Raw genomic sequence first — 16328 nt, forward strand, 5'->3', positions numbered from 1 at the left:
ATATCTTTATCTAGTCTGTGTGTGCCTGTGCGTGTGTGTGTATGTGTATCTCTCTGGAAAAATACACAGGAAACCAGGAAACGAGTTACTGGTTGATAGGAGTGGGAGGGAAGAAAAGATAACGTAACCATCAATAAAAACAAACACAGGAGGCAACACTGAGCAACACAATGCCTTCTATTCCACTTCCTGTTCCCTTTCTGAAGGCTGCGTTTGATCTTCTATGTAGACATGCTCCAGGCATCCCATCAGGAAAACCTGAAGAACATTTAAACCCAACAACTTGACCATAAACTAGGCCAGTGATGGCGAACCTTTTGAGCTCGGCGTGCCAGCATTTTGAAAAACCCTAACTTAACTCTGGTGCCGTGTCACATAGAGAAATTTTTTGATATTTGCAACCATAGTAAAACAAAGATTTCTATTTTTGATATTTATTTTATATATTTAAATGCCACTTAACACAGAAAAATCAACCAAAAAAATGAGTCCGCGTGTCACCTCTGACACGCGTGTCATAGGTTCGCCATCACTGACTAGGCTGTAAGTCGACAAGAGGTGAGTTGTAGATAAGTCACAGGTCACATTGGCTAAGTGCTTACGCTGTGCCTGGGATGACAAAGCCACACTCCACCACTAGTAGAGGTCGCGTACCACCAATGAGCCACCGTTCTTGTTTTCCATCTGCTGACATGTTTTCGACACTATGAATTATGTCACTAATATTCACAGATATTCTCTTCAGAGAATGTGTGAGGGCCCTCTTGGTGCAATAACTAGATTAACAGAACAAAGCCAAGGGCCAAAATGTGAGCTGTGAGCTGGTAACATGCCTCCTTCCCCCAGTACCTGTGCTTTTATGAACATAATTGGCATCACCTTCTCAGATAAATTGCCTGGAGTGTGTTAGCACTGACTCCTGTGCTGGGCCTGGACTGTGGGTCAGGCCTGGCCACCGAGGCCCTGGGTTGGTTAGCTCTTACCCGACTATGTCCCACGCGGGGTGTCCACGTGCACATCTCCTGCCTGTGCCTTTAAACACCCCGGGCGCCGGGCCAGGGGCCGTGGTTTTGTTTGCAGAGTTGCCTAATCTGATCCTGGTGTTTGGCAAACAAAGCTCGGCTCCCAGAGCCCAGACAAGGAGAAGCAGATGACCCACTCACCTTTCCTGACCCCCAGGGAACTCCAGGGGCTCCAAGGAGCACGGAGATGCTCCCCACTGTATAGCCAAGTAGACTTGACCAGCGGCCCCAAGGCCGCCCGGGAGCCCTGGGAGGGGAAAAGGCAGCCCAGCCCACACCAGGCACCCAGCTGTAAGAACGGTCACTCCCGACAGCCTGGGCCTTGCCTTCTTCCTGCAGAGTCTCCTTCCCTTCTGGACGGTTCCTCACCCTCCTCTCAGCAGATGGTGCTCCCACAGGGCTCCCAAACGAAACAGGTCTGTGACCCCCAAACCGGTAAGAACCTGCCCTCCACCCACCAAGAAACTCCCCAGGTGCCAAGGCCTAACTCAGGCTGAGTCCTCATGGTGGCCTATGGCCATGGCTGAGGATGGGGGGTCGGGGGGCAGCGGGGGGACTCGGGGGAGGGGCCTTCCCACGCGGCTCTGCCCACAAACAGGTTCTCCCCATCAGGCCCGGACACAGACACGTGCCCGGGCACTTCTCTTGCGTCTCTGCGTCCCAGCCAACAGAGGGTTGTCCTTCTGTCCCTTCCCTCCCGTCCAGGGTGGCGGCCACTGGCTCCACCTGTTGAATGCGCCTCATCTGAACTGACCTGCTCAGTCATGGAAAACACACCAGATTGGGCAAAGGTGGCTCAAAATAAGAACGCAGAGCATCTGACTCATCATTTTTACATCGACGGCACACGACCTGGTCCTATTTGGGCCCCGTTGAGTTAAATGTATTAAGAGAATTAATTTCCCGTTTCTTTTTCCTTCCTGTCAGATGTGACTCATGAGCTTTTAATGACATGTGTGGCTTGTGTTGTATTTCTACAGGACAGCGCTGGTCGACTTGGTGACGCCAAGAGCTACGTGTCTCAGAACCCCTTCCTGGCGGTTCCAAGGCAGAGCTGCCAAAAGGGAAGGGGCATGAGGTTTGGGGGCAAAGGTGAGCCCAGTCGCTCTGCCTTGAAGGTCATGGCGAGAGGCAGACATAGACGGGCCGGTCAGTTCCAGTTTTCCCTCGCTCTTGCCCCGCAGCCAGCCTACTGCAGATGGCGGCCTCACTGACCAACACTGACCACTGTGTACCCCCTGCCCCCGTTCCCCCAGAGCCTTTGCTGCAAACTCACACAGGGCAGCCACACAGATGCCCACCCTGGTCCCCTCCTCAGTCTTATTCATCCATCCACAGGAAGAGATCAGTGACCTTGATCTGACCTTCTAATGCCCTTCAGCCCTCACCTCCCGGCTCCTCCCATAACTGCAGACAGTCTGACTCCTGTAACTCAAACTCGGTTCCCTGGCGGCCCTCCTGTTCCTGCCTTTTGATCCAGCCCCAACCTCCTGAGGGACTTCGTCTAGCTTGATTGGGAATAAAAAGCAAAACTGAGAACTTTCAATAAGATACTGGTTAATGTGTCAGATACAACCGGCCACCTCGGAGGCAAGAGGCCCGCTCCGTGCTGTCAGGCCTGCTGCCCAGGCCTCCAGGCTCTCATCGCACCCACCCTGATCTGCTCTCTCTCCTCCACCGTCCCCTTCCCACCCACCGGTTGCGTCTTTCCTGCCCAGCTCCCTGCTGTTTACAAACACCTAAAAGGCAAAAACAACACCCTCCCCCCTCTTTCTCTGCTACCATCAAATTGGGAAGAGATTTCCACATTCACTTCTTCACCTTTGGGTTCTATTTCTCCCAGCACCACCGGGGAGAAGGTCGCCGCGGCCCAGTTTCCAAGTCTGAAGATCTCAGTCTTGCTCAACTTGACCTCGGAGCTGACACCACTGCCCGGCCTCGCCCTCCTCAGCCGTTTTGCCCAGAGCAGTCCCTTTCGCCATTCTCTCCTCCTGACCCCCTCCTTCCCAGATCCTCCTCTCCCAACCCTCTGTCCGCTCCCCCAGGATCCTCCCTGAGCCCACATGCCCTCTCTACACCTCTTCGAGCAGCGTGACGGACTCCTTATTGAAACGTTCATCTCCAAGGGGCTGGCTCCCAGATCTCTCTCTTTCTAACCCTACTGACTGGAGGTTGCAAAGGGCCCACGTTCAACGTGTCCAAAATAAAACTCAACTTCCCACCCGCTCCTGCCTCTCCATCTTTTTTTTTTTTTTTAAATTCCAAGATATTTAATTTAGAAGTCCGGCATTTCAATAATGACCCATCTTGATTGACAGGGGCTGATGCACGTGGCGCTGTCAGGATACACAAGGACAATAGCCAAAGGGTTGCAAAAAATCAATCCATGATTCTTAAACAATCACAACCAAAAAAAAGTTACAGGTATCAAAACTTGAGGTGCCCTGCATTTAAAAGAAGGTTTGTGCACATCGTAATTTAAAGAGGCCAAACAAGGCGCTACTGAAACCTCACGTTAACAGTTTACATAAAGCTGACGGAAGGAGCAAGTGTCCTCTTTCTACCAGCTTTCCTTAACAGTTTCCCATCAGCTGAAGGAACAGGAGGTGGGAGGGATGAATTCTTTTTTAAAAAAAATATATTTTTTTTAATTGATTTCAGAGAGGAAGGAAGAGGGAGAGAGAGATAGAAACATCAATAATGAGAGAGAATCACTGATTGGCTGCCTCCTGCATGCCCCCCACTGGGGATCGAGCCCGCAAACCCGGGTATGTGCCCTTGACCCGAATATAACCTGAGACCCTTCAGTCCGCAGGCCAATGCTCTATCCACCGAGCCAAACCAGCTAGGGCAGGGATGAATTCTTCTTTGCATGCACAAGATGTACTGCTTACTAACAAAACACTATCGGCTCATTTTAAATGGGTCCTTTAAATATCACTGTAGCCTGTTTTGGCCAATTCTCCTTTCTAAACCTCCTCACAGCTTCCACCTGGCTTCCACGACGACCAACAGGCATAGTAAAATGCCTCATTCAGAGCACACTTGTCTGCACGATTCAAGAGAAAGCTCCCGCGGGCTCAAAGCAGCCATGAGCCCAGCAATGCCCGTGAAGATGGATCTGAAACTGCTTCCCGGGGGGCGGGAGTAGGGGAGCAGAGCTGGCGGTGCTGCCAGTGCAGACAGGTTTAGCGCCAGATTGTTAGTGACTGTGGTGAAGGAAGAGCCGGTGATGGTGGGGGCGGTGGTGAAGGAAGGGCTGGTGATGGTGGGGGCGGTGGTGAAGGAAGAGCCGGTGATGGTGGGGGTGGTGAAGGAAGGGCCGGTGATGGTGGGGGCGGTGGTGAAGGAAGGGCCGGTGATGGTGGTGGGGGCGGTGGTGAAGGAAGGGCCGGTGATGGTGGGGGCGGTGGTGAAGGAAGGGCCGGTGATGGTGGGGGCGGTGGTGAAGGAAGGGCCGGTGATGGTGGGGGCGGTGGTGAAGGAAGGGCCGGTGATGGTGGGGGCGGTGGTGAAGGAAGGGCCGGTGCTGGTGGGGGCGGTGGTGAAGGAAGAGCCGGTGATGGTGGGGGTGGTGGTGAAGGAAGGGCCGGTGATGGTGGTGGCGGTGGTGAAGGAAGGGCCGGTGATGGTGGGGGTGGTGAAGGAAGGGCCGGTGATGGTGGGGGCGGTGGTGAAGGAAGGGCCGGTGATGGTGGTGGGGGTGGTGGTGAAGGAAGGGCCGGTGATGGTGGGGGCGGTGGTGAAGGAAGAGCCGGTGATGGTGGGGGCGGTGGTGAAGGAAGGGCCGGTGATGGTGGTGGGGGTGGTGGTGAAGGAAGGGCCGGTGATGGTGGGGGCGGTGGTGAAGGAAGAGCCGGTGATGGTGGGGGCGGTGGTGAAGGAAGGGCCGGTGATGGTGGGGGCGGTGGTGAAGGAAGGGCCGGTGATGGTGGGGGCGGTGGTGAAGGAAGGGCCGGTGATGGTGGTGGGGGTGGTGGTGAAGGAAGGGCCGGTGATGGTGGGGGCGGTGGTGAAGGAAGGGCCGGTGATGGTGGGGGCGGTGGTGAAGGAAGGGCCGGTGATGGTGGTGGGGGTGGTGGTGAAGGAAGGGCCGGTGATGGTGGGGGCGGTGGTGAAGGAAGAGCCGGTGATGGTGGGGGCGGTGGTGAAGGAAGGGCCGGTGATGGTGGGGGCGGTGGTGAAGGAAGGGCCGGTGATGGTGGTGGGGGTGGTGGTGAAGGAAGGGCCGGTGATGGTGGGGGCGGTGGTGAAGGAAGAGCCGGTGATGGTGTGGGCGGTGGTGAAGGAAGGGCCGGTGATGGTGGTGGGGGTGGTGGTGAAGGAAGGGCCGGTGATGGTGGGGGCGGTGGTGAAGGAAGAGCCGGTGATGGTGGGGGCGGTGGTGAAGGAAGGGCCGGTGATGGTGGGGGCGGTGGTGAAGGAAGGGCCGGTGATGGTGGGGGCGGTGGTGAAGGAAGAGCCGGTGATGGTGGGGGCGGTGGTGAAGGAAGAGCCGGTGATGGTGGGGGCGGTGGTGAAGGAAGGGCCGGTGATGGTGGGGGCGGTGGTGAAGGAAGGGCCGGTGATGGTGGGGGCGGTGGTGAAGGAAGGGCCGGTGCTGGTGGGGGCGGTGGTGAAGGAAGAGCCGGTGATGGTGGGGGCGGTGGTGAAGGAAGAGCCGGTGATGGTGGGGGCGGTGGTGAAGGAAGGGCCGGTGATGGTGGGGGCGGTGGTGAAGGAAGGGCCGGTGATGGTGGGGGCGGTGGTGAAGGAAGGGCCGGTGCTGGTGGGGGCGGTGGTGAAGGAAGAGCCGGTGATGGTGGGGGCGGTGGTGAAGGAAGAGCCGGTGATGGTGGTGGGGGCGGTGGTGAAGGAAGGGCCGGTGATGGTGGGGGCGGTGGTGAAGGAAGGGCCGGTGATGGTGGGGGCGGTGGTGAAGGAAGGGCCGGTGATGGTGGTGGGGGCGGTGGTGAAGGAAGAGCCGGTGATGGTGGGGGTGGTGGTGAAGGAAGGGCCGGTGATGGTGGGGGCGGTGGTGAAGGAAGGGCCGGTGATGGTGGGGGCGGTGGTGAAGGAAGGGCCGGTGATGGTGGGGGCGGTGGTGAAGGAAGGGCCGGTGATGGTGGGGGCGGTGGTGAAGGAAGGGGGGGACCCTAACCTGCAGCTCTTCAGTTGCCTTCTCCTGCTTCTTCATCCTGCTGGTCCCTCGTCCAGAGGGTGAGCTTGTCTCGCAGCGACTGCGTGATGAGCGTGGAGTCCTTATGGGAGTCCTCGGTGAGTGCGTCCTGCTCAGGGCACCATCGAAGGCTCTCAGGCTAAGAGGCAGGCCTGCGGGGCGCACGCTGGCTCCCACGTTAGCACCCGGCGAAGGTGAGGGCCGGGCCCAGCGTCCCGGGTGCGTGGGCCGCATGTGCTCGGTGCTGATGTCAGAGGCTTCCGTGTCGGCCGCCAGGAAGCTTCGGCCACACCGTGTTTCTCCCCCCGAAGCCACTCTGCCAGGTGACGTAGGAACCGCCTTTCACTTGCAGGTAAAACACCTCGCTCTCCACCTGGAAGTCGCTGGCGTTCTCGATGAGGAGCTTGTCCGGCTCCTTCTCGATCTCCTCCCGGTAAGCTTTCACTTTCTCCAGCTTCTTCTCGTTCCCGTGGGCATGGCTTTCTGCTCCGTGCGGCTGCTGGCCCTCCAGGAGCGTCGCCTGGCACCAGCCGCATCCTTGGAGGCCACAGAGAGGGCTCCACCTTCACTGGAGAGAGGTTCTTCGAGCTCTGTCCCCGCCTTCATGGCGGAGGCCCTGTCGCCGTCGTGCTCCGCCTGCTGGGCCAGCCGTGCCCGCGGCAGCAGCTGCTCCCGGTCCCCCATGTCGCTGTGGCTCGGCCTCGCCTGCGCCCTGCACCCCGCACCCCGCAACGGATCGCTAACTCCCTTGCCCACTGGCTCCCCAGTCGGAGGCCGCTGAGGGAGGAGAGGCTGCTCGATGCAGGCCCTTCTCACCTGCCGCTTTCCCCTCCCTCCAGAGCCCGCTCCAGCCCTGCTTCTCCATCTTTAAAGCAGGGAGGTGGGCCCTCCCTGTTGCAAGCGACCTGCGGAAGGAAATGGAACTGGGGACCGGCTGACGCCTAGCCCAGGGCCTCAGGTGCCCTCCTCAGGACCTGGCTTCCCTGCGCCTGGCAGGTGGCCTCTCTCCGTTTTGCTTCACTCGGGGGCGGGCCCTTCCTGGCTCCCTGGTCCTCGCAGCTGCAGGCGCCTACCTTCCAGCTCCAGTGGGAAGAGAGCATCTCTTCCTGGGAACCTCTGCCCAAGTGCCTGGGTGCAAACCACTCTCATGGACCAAAGGTCCATTCCAGAAGCAACCCTGTATCCCGGACAGGCTCTCACGGGCTGGCTATGGGAATATGAATAAGCACAGATATACGTAAAGATCGTTTCCCAAAGGAATTCAGGGTCTAGTTCCAGAAGGAGTGAGGACTGATAGGCTGGACAGGCAGCAGTGGCTCCCGCCCACCGCTCCAACCACAGAAGCACCAGCCCGTTCCCCTCGCGGTCACACCCGCCAATCAACGCACTGGGCGGACCCTTCTCTTCTCTTGGCCGGACCATTTCAGTGGTCCTCTAAGGAGAACTCCTCCCTTAGTCATCCCCAGTCAGCCTCCTCCACACCCAACACCGCCATCTCTTTAAAGCGCACATCGGATAGCACCCTTCTTTGGCTCAGCACCATGCCAGGACTCATCCACGCGGTTCTGTGTGTAGGTAGTTTGTTCATGTCCCTTGTTGAGTGGTATTCCATCCTTAGGTGACACTCCAATTTGTTTATCCATCCAGCTGTTAATGGGCCTTGGAGTTTAATCCAGTTTTTGGCTACTGTTTGTGTACAAGTCTTTGTGTGGACATGGTTTCATTTCTCTCTCTCTCTTTTTAAAACATATTTTTTATTGATTTCAGAGAGGAAGGGAGAGGGAGAGAGAGAGCATCATTGATCGGCTGCCTTCTGCACGCTCACACTGGGGATCGAGCCCACAACCCGGGCAGGTATGTGCCCTTGGGACCTTTCAGTCTGCAGAATCTAGCCACTGAGCCAAACTGGCTAGGGCCGGTTTCATTTCTCTTGATAGCTTCGAGTAGAACTGATGGGTCACATGGTGGGGCACGTTAACTCTGTGAGAAACTGCCAAGCTGTTCTCCAAACCAGCACCGGACGAGAATTCCATATGCTCCGCAGCCTTGCCGATACTTGGCTTGTCAGACGTTTTAGCTTAATTATTCTACAGGTGCACAGTGATATTTCATTTTGGTTTTAATTTGCATTTCCCTGAGCGTGATAGTGCACATTTTTTCATGTGCTTCTTGGCCCCTGGTATACTTCTTTTATGAAGTGTGAGTTGAAATGTTTGCTTCTTTTCAATCGGATTCCACCCTCCTTTAGCATCTGCTCCCCCAGTGCCAACATGGCTCTGCTTACCATGTCCTCGGATTGCTGAATCCGCCCGACACACCTCGCCTGACTTTTCAGCGCCCCTCGAGCCCGCTGACCACCCATGCCTCCCACACACTTCCTCAGTCTCCCTCCCGGCTCGCGCTCCTACACCCACCCAGGCAGTGCTGAGCGCCTGCGCTGCACCCAGGCCTCTCATGGGCTCACACTGGACTCTCACTATAATCAAATCGGGTCCCCGATGAACCCTGCTCCCAGGCAAGCCCACCTACCACCCTGCTTAATAGGTCGCTGACATTTCAAACCCCCAATGCCCAAAGCCTCAGGCATTCATCCATTCATTTAACATCAACACTTATTCAACAGTCAGTGAATGGACCCCAGCCACAAACAGCCCGCTCTTCCCGCCACGCCCCCATCGCGGCAGTCACACCACGGCTCCTGGCTACTTAAGCTGGAACTACCCTTCACGCCTCTCCCCTGAATCCTCTACATTAAACCAATTCCTCTGTCTCATCTCTTCTTTGAAAACATATCCCAAGTCCTCTCCACTGCCCTCTCCTAGACTTTGCCCATCGTGTCTTACCTGGAGCACGGCCCAGCCTTCCTCTTTTTGTGTTTGTTAATCCTCACCTGAGGATATTTTTTTTCCATTCATTTTTTTGTTTTTTGAGAGAGTGGAAGGGAGGAGGAGGAGACAGAGAGAGAGGAACATTGATGTGAGACACATCAATTGGTTGCCTCCCCGACGTGCCCTGATCAGGGCCAGGGATTGAGCCTGCAACCGAGGTATGTGCCTTGACCAGAATCGAACCCAGAGCCCTTCAGTCCCAGAGCCGACACTCTATCCACTGAGCCAAACCGGCCGGGGTGAGGCCTATGGGAGAACGTGGCCTGGCTCCTCTGAGAGCCACACGTAGGGGGAAGGGAAGGCTGCTCCTGGTGCCATTGTTCCAGCACCCAATGCTCTACAGCTCTGACTGCCTTCCCAGGAGGCCAAGGGACTCATGAAAGCTGCTGTGTGTTCTTTCTTCTCACCGTGTTTACTTCAAGGACTTACTGCCGTTTCCGAGGCGAACAGCGGAACTGGGACATCGCCTCTCTGGCCACTTGAAGATGTAGGTCAGAGCTCTCTTGGACACAAAGCTAAGTGCGAGCGTGCAGGATTTGACAATGTTGCCTGTGAAGTTGTATCTGTAAGTACACAGGCATCCGTCTATCCATTTCCCTACCTGAAAATATTTACATGCCTCAAAGAGAAGAGAGTTTTGCTTCCTGTGTTCATGGAACATTTATAAAAAGTGGTCAAGTATTTGGGCAAAAAGAAAACCACAGCAGACTTTTAAACAAATGTGGAGACCTTCAAGTTACATGAACTGATTATAATCCACTATGTGAAATAACTAATTTAAGGAAGATAATTTTTGAAAATATTTAGAAATTGCAAACATATTCCTAGGTAGCTCCTAGACCAAAGAAATCAAAAGTAAAATTAAGTACTATGTAAAAAGAAAATGAAAGAATGCTTAATACCAAAGTTTGTGAGATAAACAAAGCTGTATTCAAAAGAAAATTTATAACCTTCAAATGCTGTCCTTATTCAAGAAGGTGAAAAAACTAAAAATAAAACTAAGTGCTTATCTTAGCAAGCAAGAGAAGAACAGTGAAATAAAACAAGCCAGGTACGGGGCATCAGAGACTGAAGATGTGATCCATAGAATAATGCAAACAAAGCAGCGGCCGGAAACACATCCTGAACTTGTTCTAGGAAGAGAACAGTAACCTCAAAAACTGTTATGAAAAACAAAGAGTAAAAAGATGCAAGCTGAGGAGTGAGAAAGGAAAAATAACCAGGAAGAGAGGATATTAAAATAATCCTATGAGAACATGTGCAACAAATTAACAGACATAAGAGAACTGGGTGGTTTTTAAAAACCAAATATGCCACAAAAATAGACCCATGAAGAGAGGGGAAACTTGAATATCCAGTTAACGGAGGGCACAGTGGGGTGATGGCTGCAGGGAACTACTGAAAAAATTCTAGAACCTGACGGGTTTGTGGCCTACTTGCATCGAACTTTAAAAACTAGAACAGGGGATTGTAATGTAAGTTAAGTATTGTGGGCCATCGAACACGATGGAAATCTCCCCAGTCCATCTTATAAAGGCAGCATCATTTTAATTCTAAAATATGATGAAGAAACTAAGAAAAAAAGAAAATTATAGACCCCCCTCATTTAATTTTTTTTTAATATTTTTTATTGATTAAGATATTACATATGTGTACCCTCTACCCCCCCCCCCCCCCGCTCATCCCCTCACCCCCCCGTTGTCCGTGTCCATTGGTTAGGCCTATATGCTTGCATATAAGTCCTTTGGTTGATCTTTCCCCCTTGCCCCCACCCTCCCCTACCTTCCCTCCAAGGCCCGACAGTCCAATCAATGCCTCTCCGTCTCTGGATCAGTCCTTGTTCATCAGTTTATGTTGTTCATTATATTCCACAAATGAGTGAGATCCTGTGGTATTTATCCGCTCTCCAGTTCCATCCATGCTGTGGCAAATGGTAAGAGTTCCTTTTTCTTCTTCCTCTTCTTAAAGAATACCTTTCAGCATTTCATATAATGCTGGTTTGGTGGTGATGAACTCCTTTAGCTTTTTCTTATCCGTGAAGCTCTTTATCTGACCTTCCATTCTGAATGATAGCTTTGCTGGATAAAGTAATCTTGGTTGCAGGTTCTTGCTATTCATCTCTTTGAATATTTCTTGCCACTCTCTTCTGGCCTGCATGGTTTCTGTTGAGAAATCAGCTGACAGTCGAATGGGTACTCCCTTGTAGGTAACTGACTGTCTTTCTCTTGCTGCTTTTAAGATTCTCTCTTTATCTTTTGCTCTTGGCATTTTAATTATGATGTGTCTTGGTGTGGTCCTCTTTGGATTCCTTTTGTTTGGGGTTCTCTGCGCTTCCTGGACTTGTAAGTCCATTTCTTTCACCAGGTAGGGGAAGTTTTCTGTCATTATTTCTTCAAAAAGGTTTTCAATATCTTGCCCTCTCTCTCCTTCTGGTACCCCTATAATTCTGATGTTGGTACGCTTGAAGTTGTCCCAGAGGTTCCTTACACTATCTTCATATTTTTTGAATCTCTTTTCTTTTTTCTTTTTCGGTTGGGTATTTTTTGTTTCTTTGTATTTCAAATCTTTGACTTGATTCTTGGGATCCTCTTGTCTGCTGTTGGATCTCTGTAAATTATTCTTTATTTCAGTCAGTGTATGCTTAATTTCTAGTTGGTCCTTTTTCATGTCCTCCATGGTCTCACTATACTCCTTGAGGGATTCATTAAATTTATCGGCGGTTTCCATAAAATTCTTGAAAAACCTTATAAACGTGGCCTTGAACTCTATATCCAGTCGTTTGCTTTCCTCCGTTTCTGCCATTTGTGACCTTTTTCTTTGTCTCCGCATTTTGGCTGCTTCCCTGTGTTGATAGAGTGGCCCTGCGCGCCAGGTGTCCTGTAGGGCCCAGTGGCTCAGCCTCCCCAGTTACCTGGGGTAGACACTCTTGGTGCACTCTTGGTGCCTTGGTTGTTGTAGGATCACTGGGAGGAATTGACCTCCAGGCCATTTGGCTGTGGGAATCAGCTGTGTCTGAAGTGGGAGAATGGTCCCCCTCTGACCACTGGGTACAGTGGCTCCTGGATCTAAGGAGGTGCTAATTCAGCCCCTGCCTGAGGCCACACAGCAGGAGCTACGAAGAGGCTCAGCTGTGAAGCAATGCAAGCCGCTGCGGGGCCTTGGGCCTTCTCTTGGAAGTTCCGGGTCTGCCTGGCTGGGCTGTAGTTAGGTACATTCACATGCAAAAGCCTCTGCCGCAGCCTGGGTGGGGCGGGGTCTCAGGGAGTCAAAGGGCGGTGAAAGCAGCTATGGTGATTCTCCGCGCCCGGAGCCGCGCGTCCCGGTAACAGCTGCAAGCACCTCTGAGGGAAAGCCGCCCTCAAGTTCGCCCGCTGCCGCCTGACAGACCAGCCTCTCCCCGTATGAGCCCTGGGTCCCCAGAGACCCGCTGGAACCGGAGTTCAGAGCAGTCGGGAGCTTGTGATTCAAAAAGACAGCCGCGTCCTCAGGTGCCACCCCCTTTCCGCGCCGTACCTCTGCACTTCACCTCCGCAGCTCCGCTGGCTCTCAGCGTGACCCTCTTTTCTTCTAGTTGTAGAAATTACACTCAGCCAGCCTTCCTGTTGTTCTGGACGATGTTTGCTCTGACCCTTGCGGCATTCTTCAATTGTTGTGTGAGGCGACAATTTCCCGGTGTTTATCTATGCCGCCATCTTAGTTTCTCCCCTCAATTTTTTATATTTTAAAAAATTTATATTTTTATTGATTTCAGAGAGGAAGGGGGAGGGAGCTAGAGATAGAAACATCTATGATGAGAGAGAATCATTGATGGGCTGCCTCCTGCACGCCCCACACTGGGGATCAAGTATGCAATCCAGGCATGTGCCCTGACCAGGAATTGAACCATGACCTCCTGGTTCATAGGTCCGGACTCTCAACCACTGACCCATATGGGCTGAGTGACTTCCCTCATTTTAAAGATGCAAAGACTAGAAAATATTAGCAAACAGAACAAGAAAATGTATCAAAAGAATAACAAGCCAGAACCGGTTTGGCTCAGTGGATAGATAGAGCGTTGGCCTGCGGACTCAAGGGTCCCGGGTTCGATTCTGGTCAAGGACATGTACCTTGGTTGCGGGCACATCCCCAGTGGGGGGTGTGCAGGAGGCAGCTGATAGATGTTTCTCTCTCATTGATGTTTCTGGCTCTCTATCCTTCTCCCTTCCTCTCTGTGAAAAATCAATAAAATATATTAAAAAAAAAAAAAAGAATAACAAATGAACAAAGTATGACCATGTGGGGTGTATTCCAGGGAGCAAGGGTGGTGTGGAATCAGGAAATTTATCAACATAATATTACATTGAAAAAATTAATGGAGGAAAAACAATACAATCGCAATAATAGATGTTGTAACTCAGCAGCCATTCCTAACTTAAATTCCTACCAAGGAAAAGATGGCCCAATGCTAGGGAAACTGAGGCACCACTTTGTACCCGTCTGACAGGCAGGCGGAGGCGCTGGGATAGGCGGCCCCCACCCGCCGCGTTCCCACCAGCATTTGGGAACGTGATCTTGCACGTGCCCTCTAACCCCTGGCCCCTGGGAATCGGCACGGAAATAAAATTAGTGCCTATGCACATTCAGGGGAGGTTGTTCTTGGGGGGAAGAGGGGGGTGGCCTGAAAGCCGAGGGAAGGCCCACCAGGGAAGAATCATTGAGTAATTACAGAACTTTAGCATCAAAAAAATATATTATGCAGCGTCGAAGAGAAGATAGGTACACCAACCTAAAGGTGACACTGAGAAGTTGCAAAGGGTATGTAGGATTCCAACTTCCTAAAAGCAAATGTCGGGAATTATACGTGAATGTGTGTATCTGCGTACACATCTGGATGCGATGACTACAGGAGTGTAGTGAGCACATGGGTGAGAGGCTATTGGTCTTGAGGGGGTGATATGGGGGGAAGGGGCAAGAAGGGGAAAATGCAGCAGTAACTGCCCCGAAATATTCTAGTGGGCGCTCTCTCATGTGGGGGTGTTAGCCACACCTCCACGGTCTCCCCATGTAGAAAGGGCATTGGTTTGGTTTGGGACATGTAGGGTTTGTGTGACAGTTGGTTCTGACTGGCTCTTGTTGAGTTCTGGGGGCATCGGTGGGTGGGGTGTCGGAATAGGCAAGGGGGCACGTTCCTTGATTAAATCCAATTCTTTGCCTAATCATTGCTGAACAAGGCTGCCTGGTCTCATTGTAACTCATGACCCCCAACCCCAAATGGGCCCTCGTGCTCCTGGTCAGCTCCCTTCCCAGGCCTGACTGACAGCTGCACATCCTCTCCCCTCTCCAAGTCCCTTCCCCCGCCCTGCTCTCTCTGCTGAAATCCCAGGAAACAGAAGCGACCACATGAGCATCTCCTGCCGCTTCCCCACCTGCCCGCCGGCTCCCTCTCTCATTACTGCCTTCCTTCATCGCGCCTTCTCCCCTGAAGTGCCGGCCATCTGTCCTCCCATGAACAGCTCACTCAGTCAGTGTCGCCCCCGGTTCCCCTTTTTCCCTGGAAACTGCTGCCATCGGCTTTCACCCTCAGGAAGGTGTCCGGGACCTGCTCGCTATGCCCGATAGTAACTGCTGGTCTCATGCGACCTGACTTCTCGGCAGCGCTGCCCAGTTAATCCCGCTCTCAAACCATCCTGGTCGGCTCCCCAGCCCCACTCCCGGCTTCACACGCACGTCCCCCACGGTCCTGCTCGGTTCCCCTCACTGTTCCTCTCCATCTGCCTGACTCTACACTTGGGGGACCCGTGGGGCTCAGCTCTGGGGCTCTTCTCGCTGCCCCCACTGTCCTCTGGGGCTTCCATACAGGGTCCACCTGTCACTTGTGCACTGATGGCTCCCAAGCAGTGCCTCCAGCCTGGACGCAATCGCCTCAATTCCGGACTCTCAGGCCACTGCCTTCCTGGCTTCTCCCGTGGGTAACAAGCAGGACCCTGAACTTAGCATGTGCTGAGGGAGCCCCAAACCTGCTCCCCCCGAGTCTCCCCTTCTTGGTAAGTGGCAACCTCCCGCTGCCAGGCCCAGCCCAGCAACCTTGACGTCGTGGGGCGAGGAGCAGCCAGCAGGACACCCCGACCCCGGGCCTGGGGGCGGAAAGTGCCCAGTGCAGCTCAGAGGCAGGACTGGCCTGAGTGATGTGCCTCCGTGGAGCAAAGGGAGAGGGGGCATGAATATGAGCGCTGTAACACGCTGGGCATTTGTCACTGGAGATGGTTCTAGAATCTGCAACACCAAGAAAACCACAGGCCTGGGAAGTTAACAAAGCATTTTATTCCACAGGAAGAACAAGAACGACCCCGACATGAGAAGCGAGTGGAAGAGCTGGACGGACTGGCGGCTGCGGTGGTGTTTACACACGGAACCGGGTGTCTGTTCTCAGGGTTGCCTCAAGCAGCCACGGCGGCATTTTGAGGCACAGATGCCACTTAAAAACCAAGTGGCTCTGGAACCTTCTGAGCTGGAGGTGGGTACCACCCAGCAGTGAGACACTGGGGCTGGGAGGCTGCTGTCCCCTCTCGGCGAGGGTGGCCAGGCCCAGCGGTGCCCTCTGGCTGGCCTCTCCATGGGCAGAGAAAGCAGCTGTGGTTGGGCAGCGGCCTGGGTTGGCCAGCTGGGCTGGGTCAGGGAATTAGGATGGCTTTGGATTTCTCCTTATCCGATTTCTCTTTCCATTTACTTCACTTTCCTTGGGGAGGAACCGTGACTGGAGGCAGCATGAGAAGCGGTGGAGACGGTCCTCACTGAGCCTCGGGCATCTCTGGGTGAAGGCCAGCTCGCAAGGAAACAGGCATCCATGGAGCCAGGGCTCTGCTTCCCCCAGAGCTTCAGATTCTGTCCTGGCAAACCAGGAACCTGCGCCCAGAGCCCCCGAGGCCTCCTCGCCACACCTGGCATGCAGGCGGCGAAGGCAGGGCGCCCGGAGAGCTCTCGGTGGTGCCCACCTGCCCCCACCCAGCCCCACCCCGTTTGGTCTTTGGAGCCCACTGGAACATTCTCAGGCGCAAATGTCAGGGAGGCGTTGCGCAATCGGGGGAGATGGACAACTATTTCAAGGGCCGATTAAATTAGAAAGGAGGGTGGGGGGGCCTGGGCCGGGAAGCACCGTCCTGCAGGAGGCCCTCGCCTGCCCGGCTTTCTGCCGTCAGAGCCCAGAATATCCCGTTGCTGCGGGCGGAAGGCAGACTCGTTCTCTTTAGTAACACTAAGCTCCTCGCCATGGTGCAGAGATTC

The 16328-nt window shown here is 53.9% G+C and overlaps 1 pseudogene; it reads right to left on the reverse strand.

Annotated features, from left to right (window-relative positions):
• Window positions 1-6172: 6172 nt before the first annotated feature.
• Window positions 6173-6946, reverse strand: LOC132229556 (14-3-3 protein eta-like; annotated as a pseudogene).
• Window positions 6947-16328: the final 9382 nt, after the last annotated feature.

Source organism: Myotis daubentonii, chromosome 3 (genome assembly GCF_963259705.1).
Source record: "Myotis daubentonii chromosome 3, mMyoDau2.1, whole genome shotgun sequence".
Lineage (NCBI taxonomy): Eukaryota > Metazoa > Chordata > Mammalia > Chiroptera > Vespertilionidae > Myotis > Myotis daubentonii.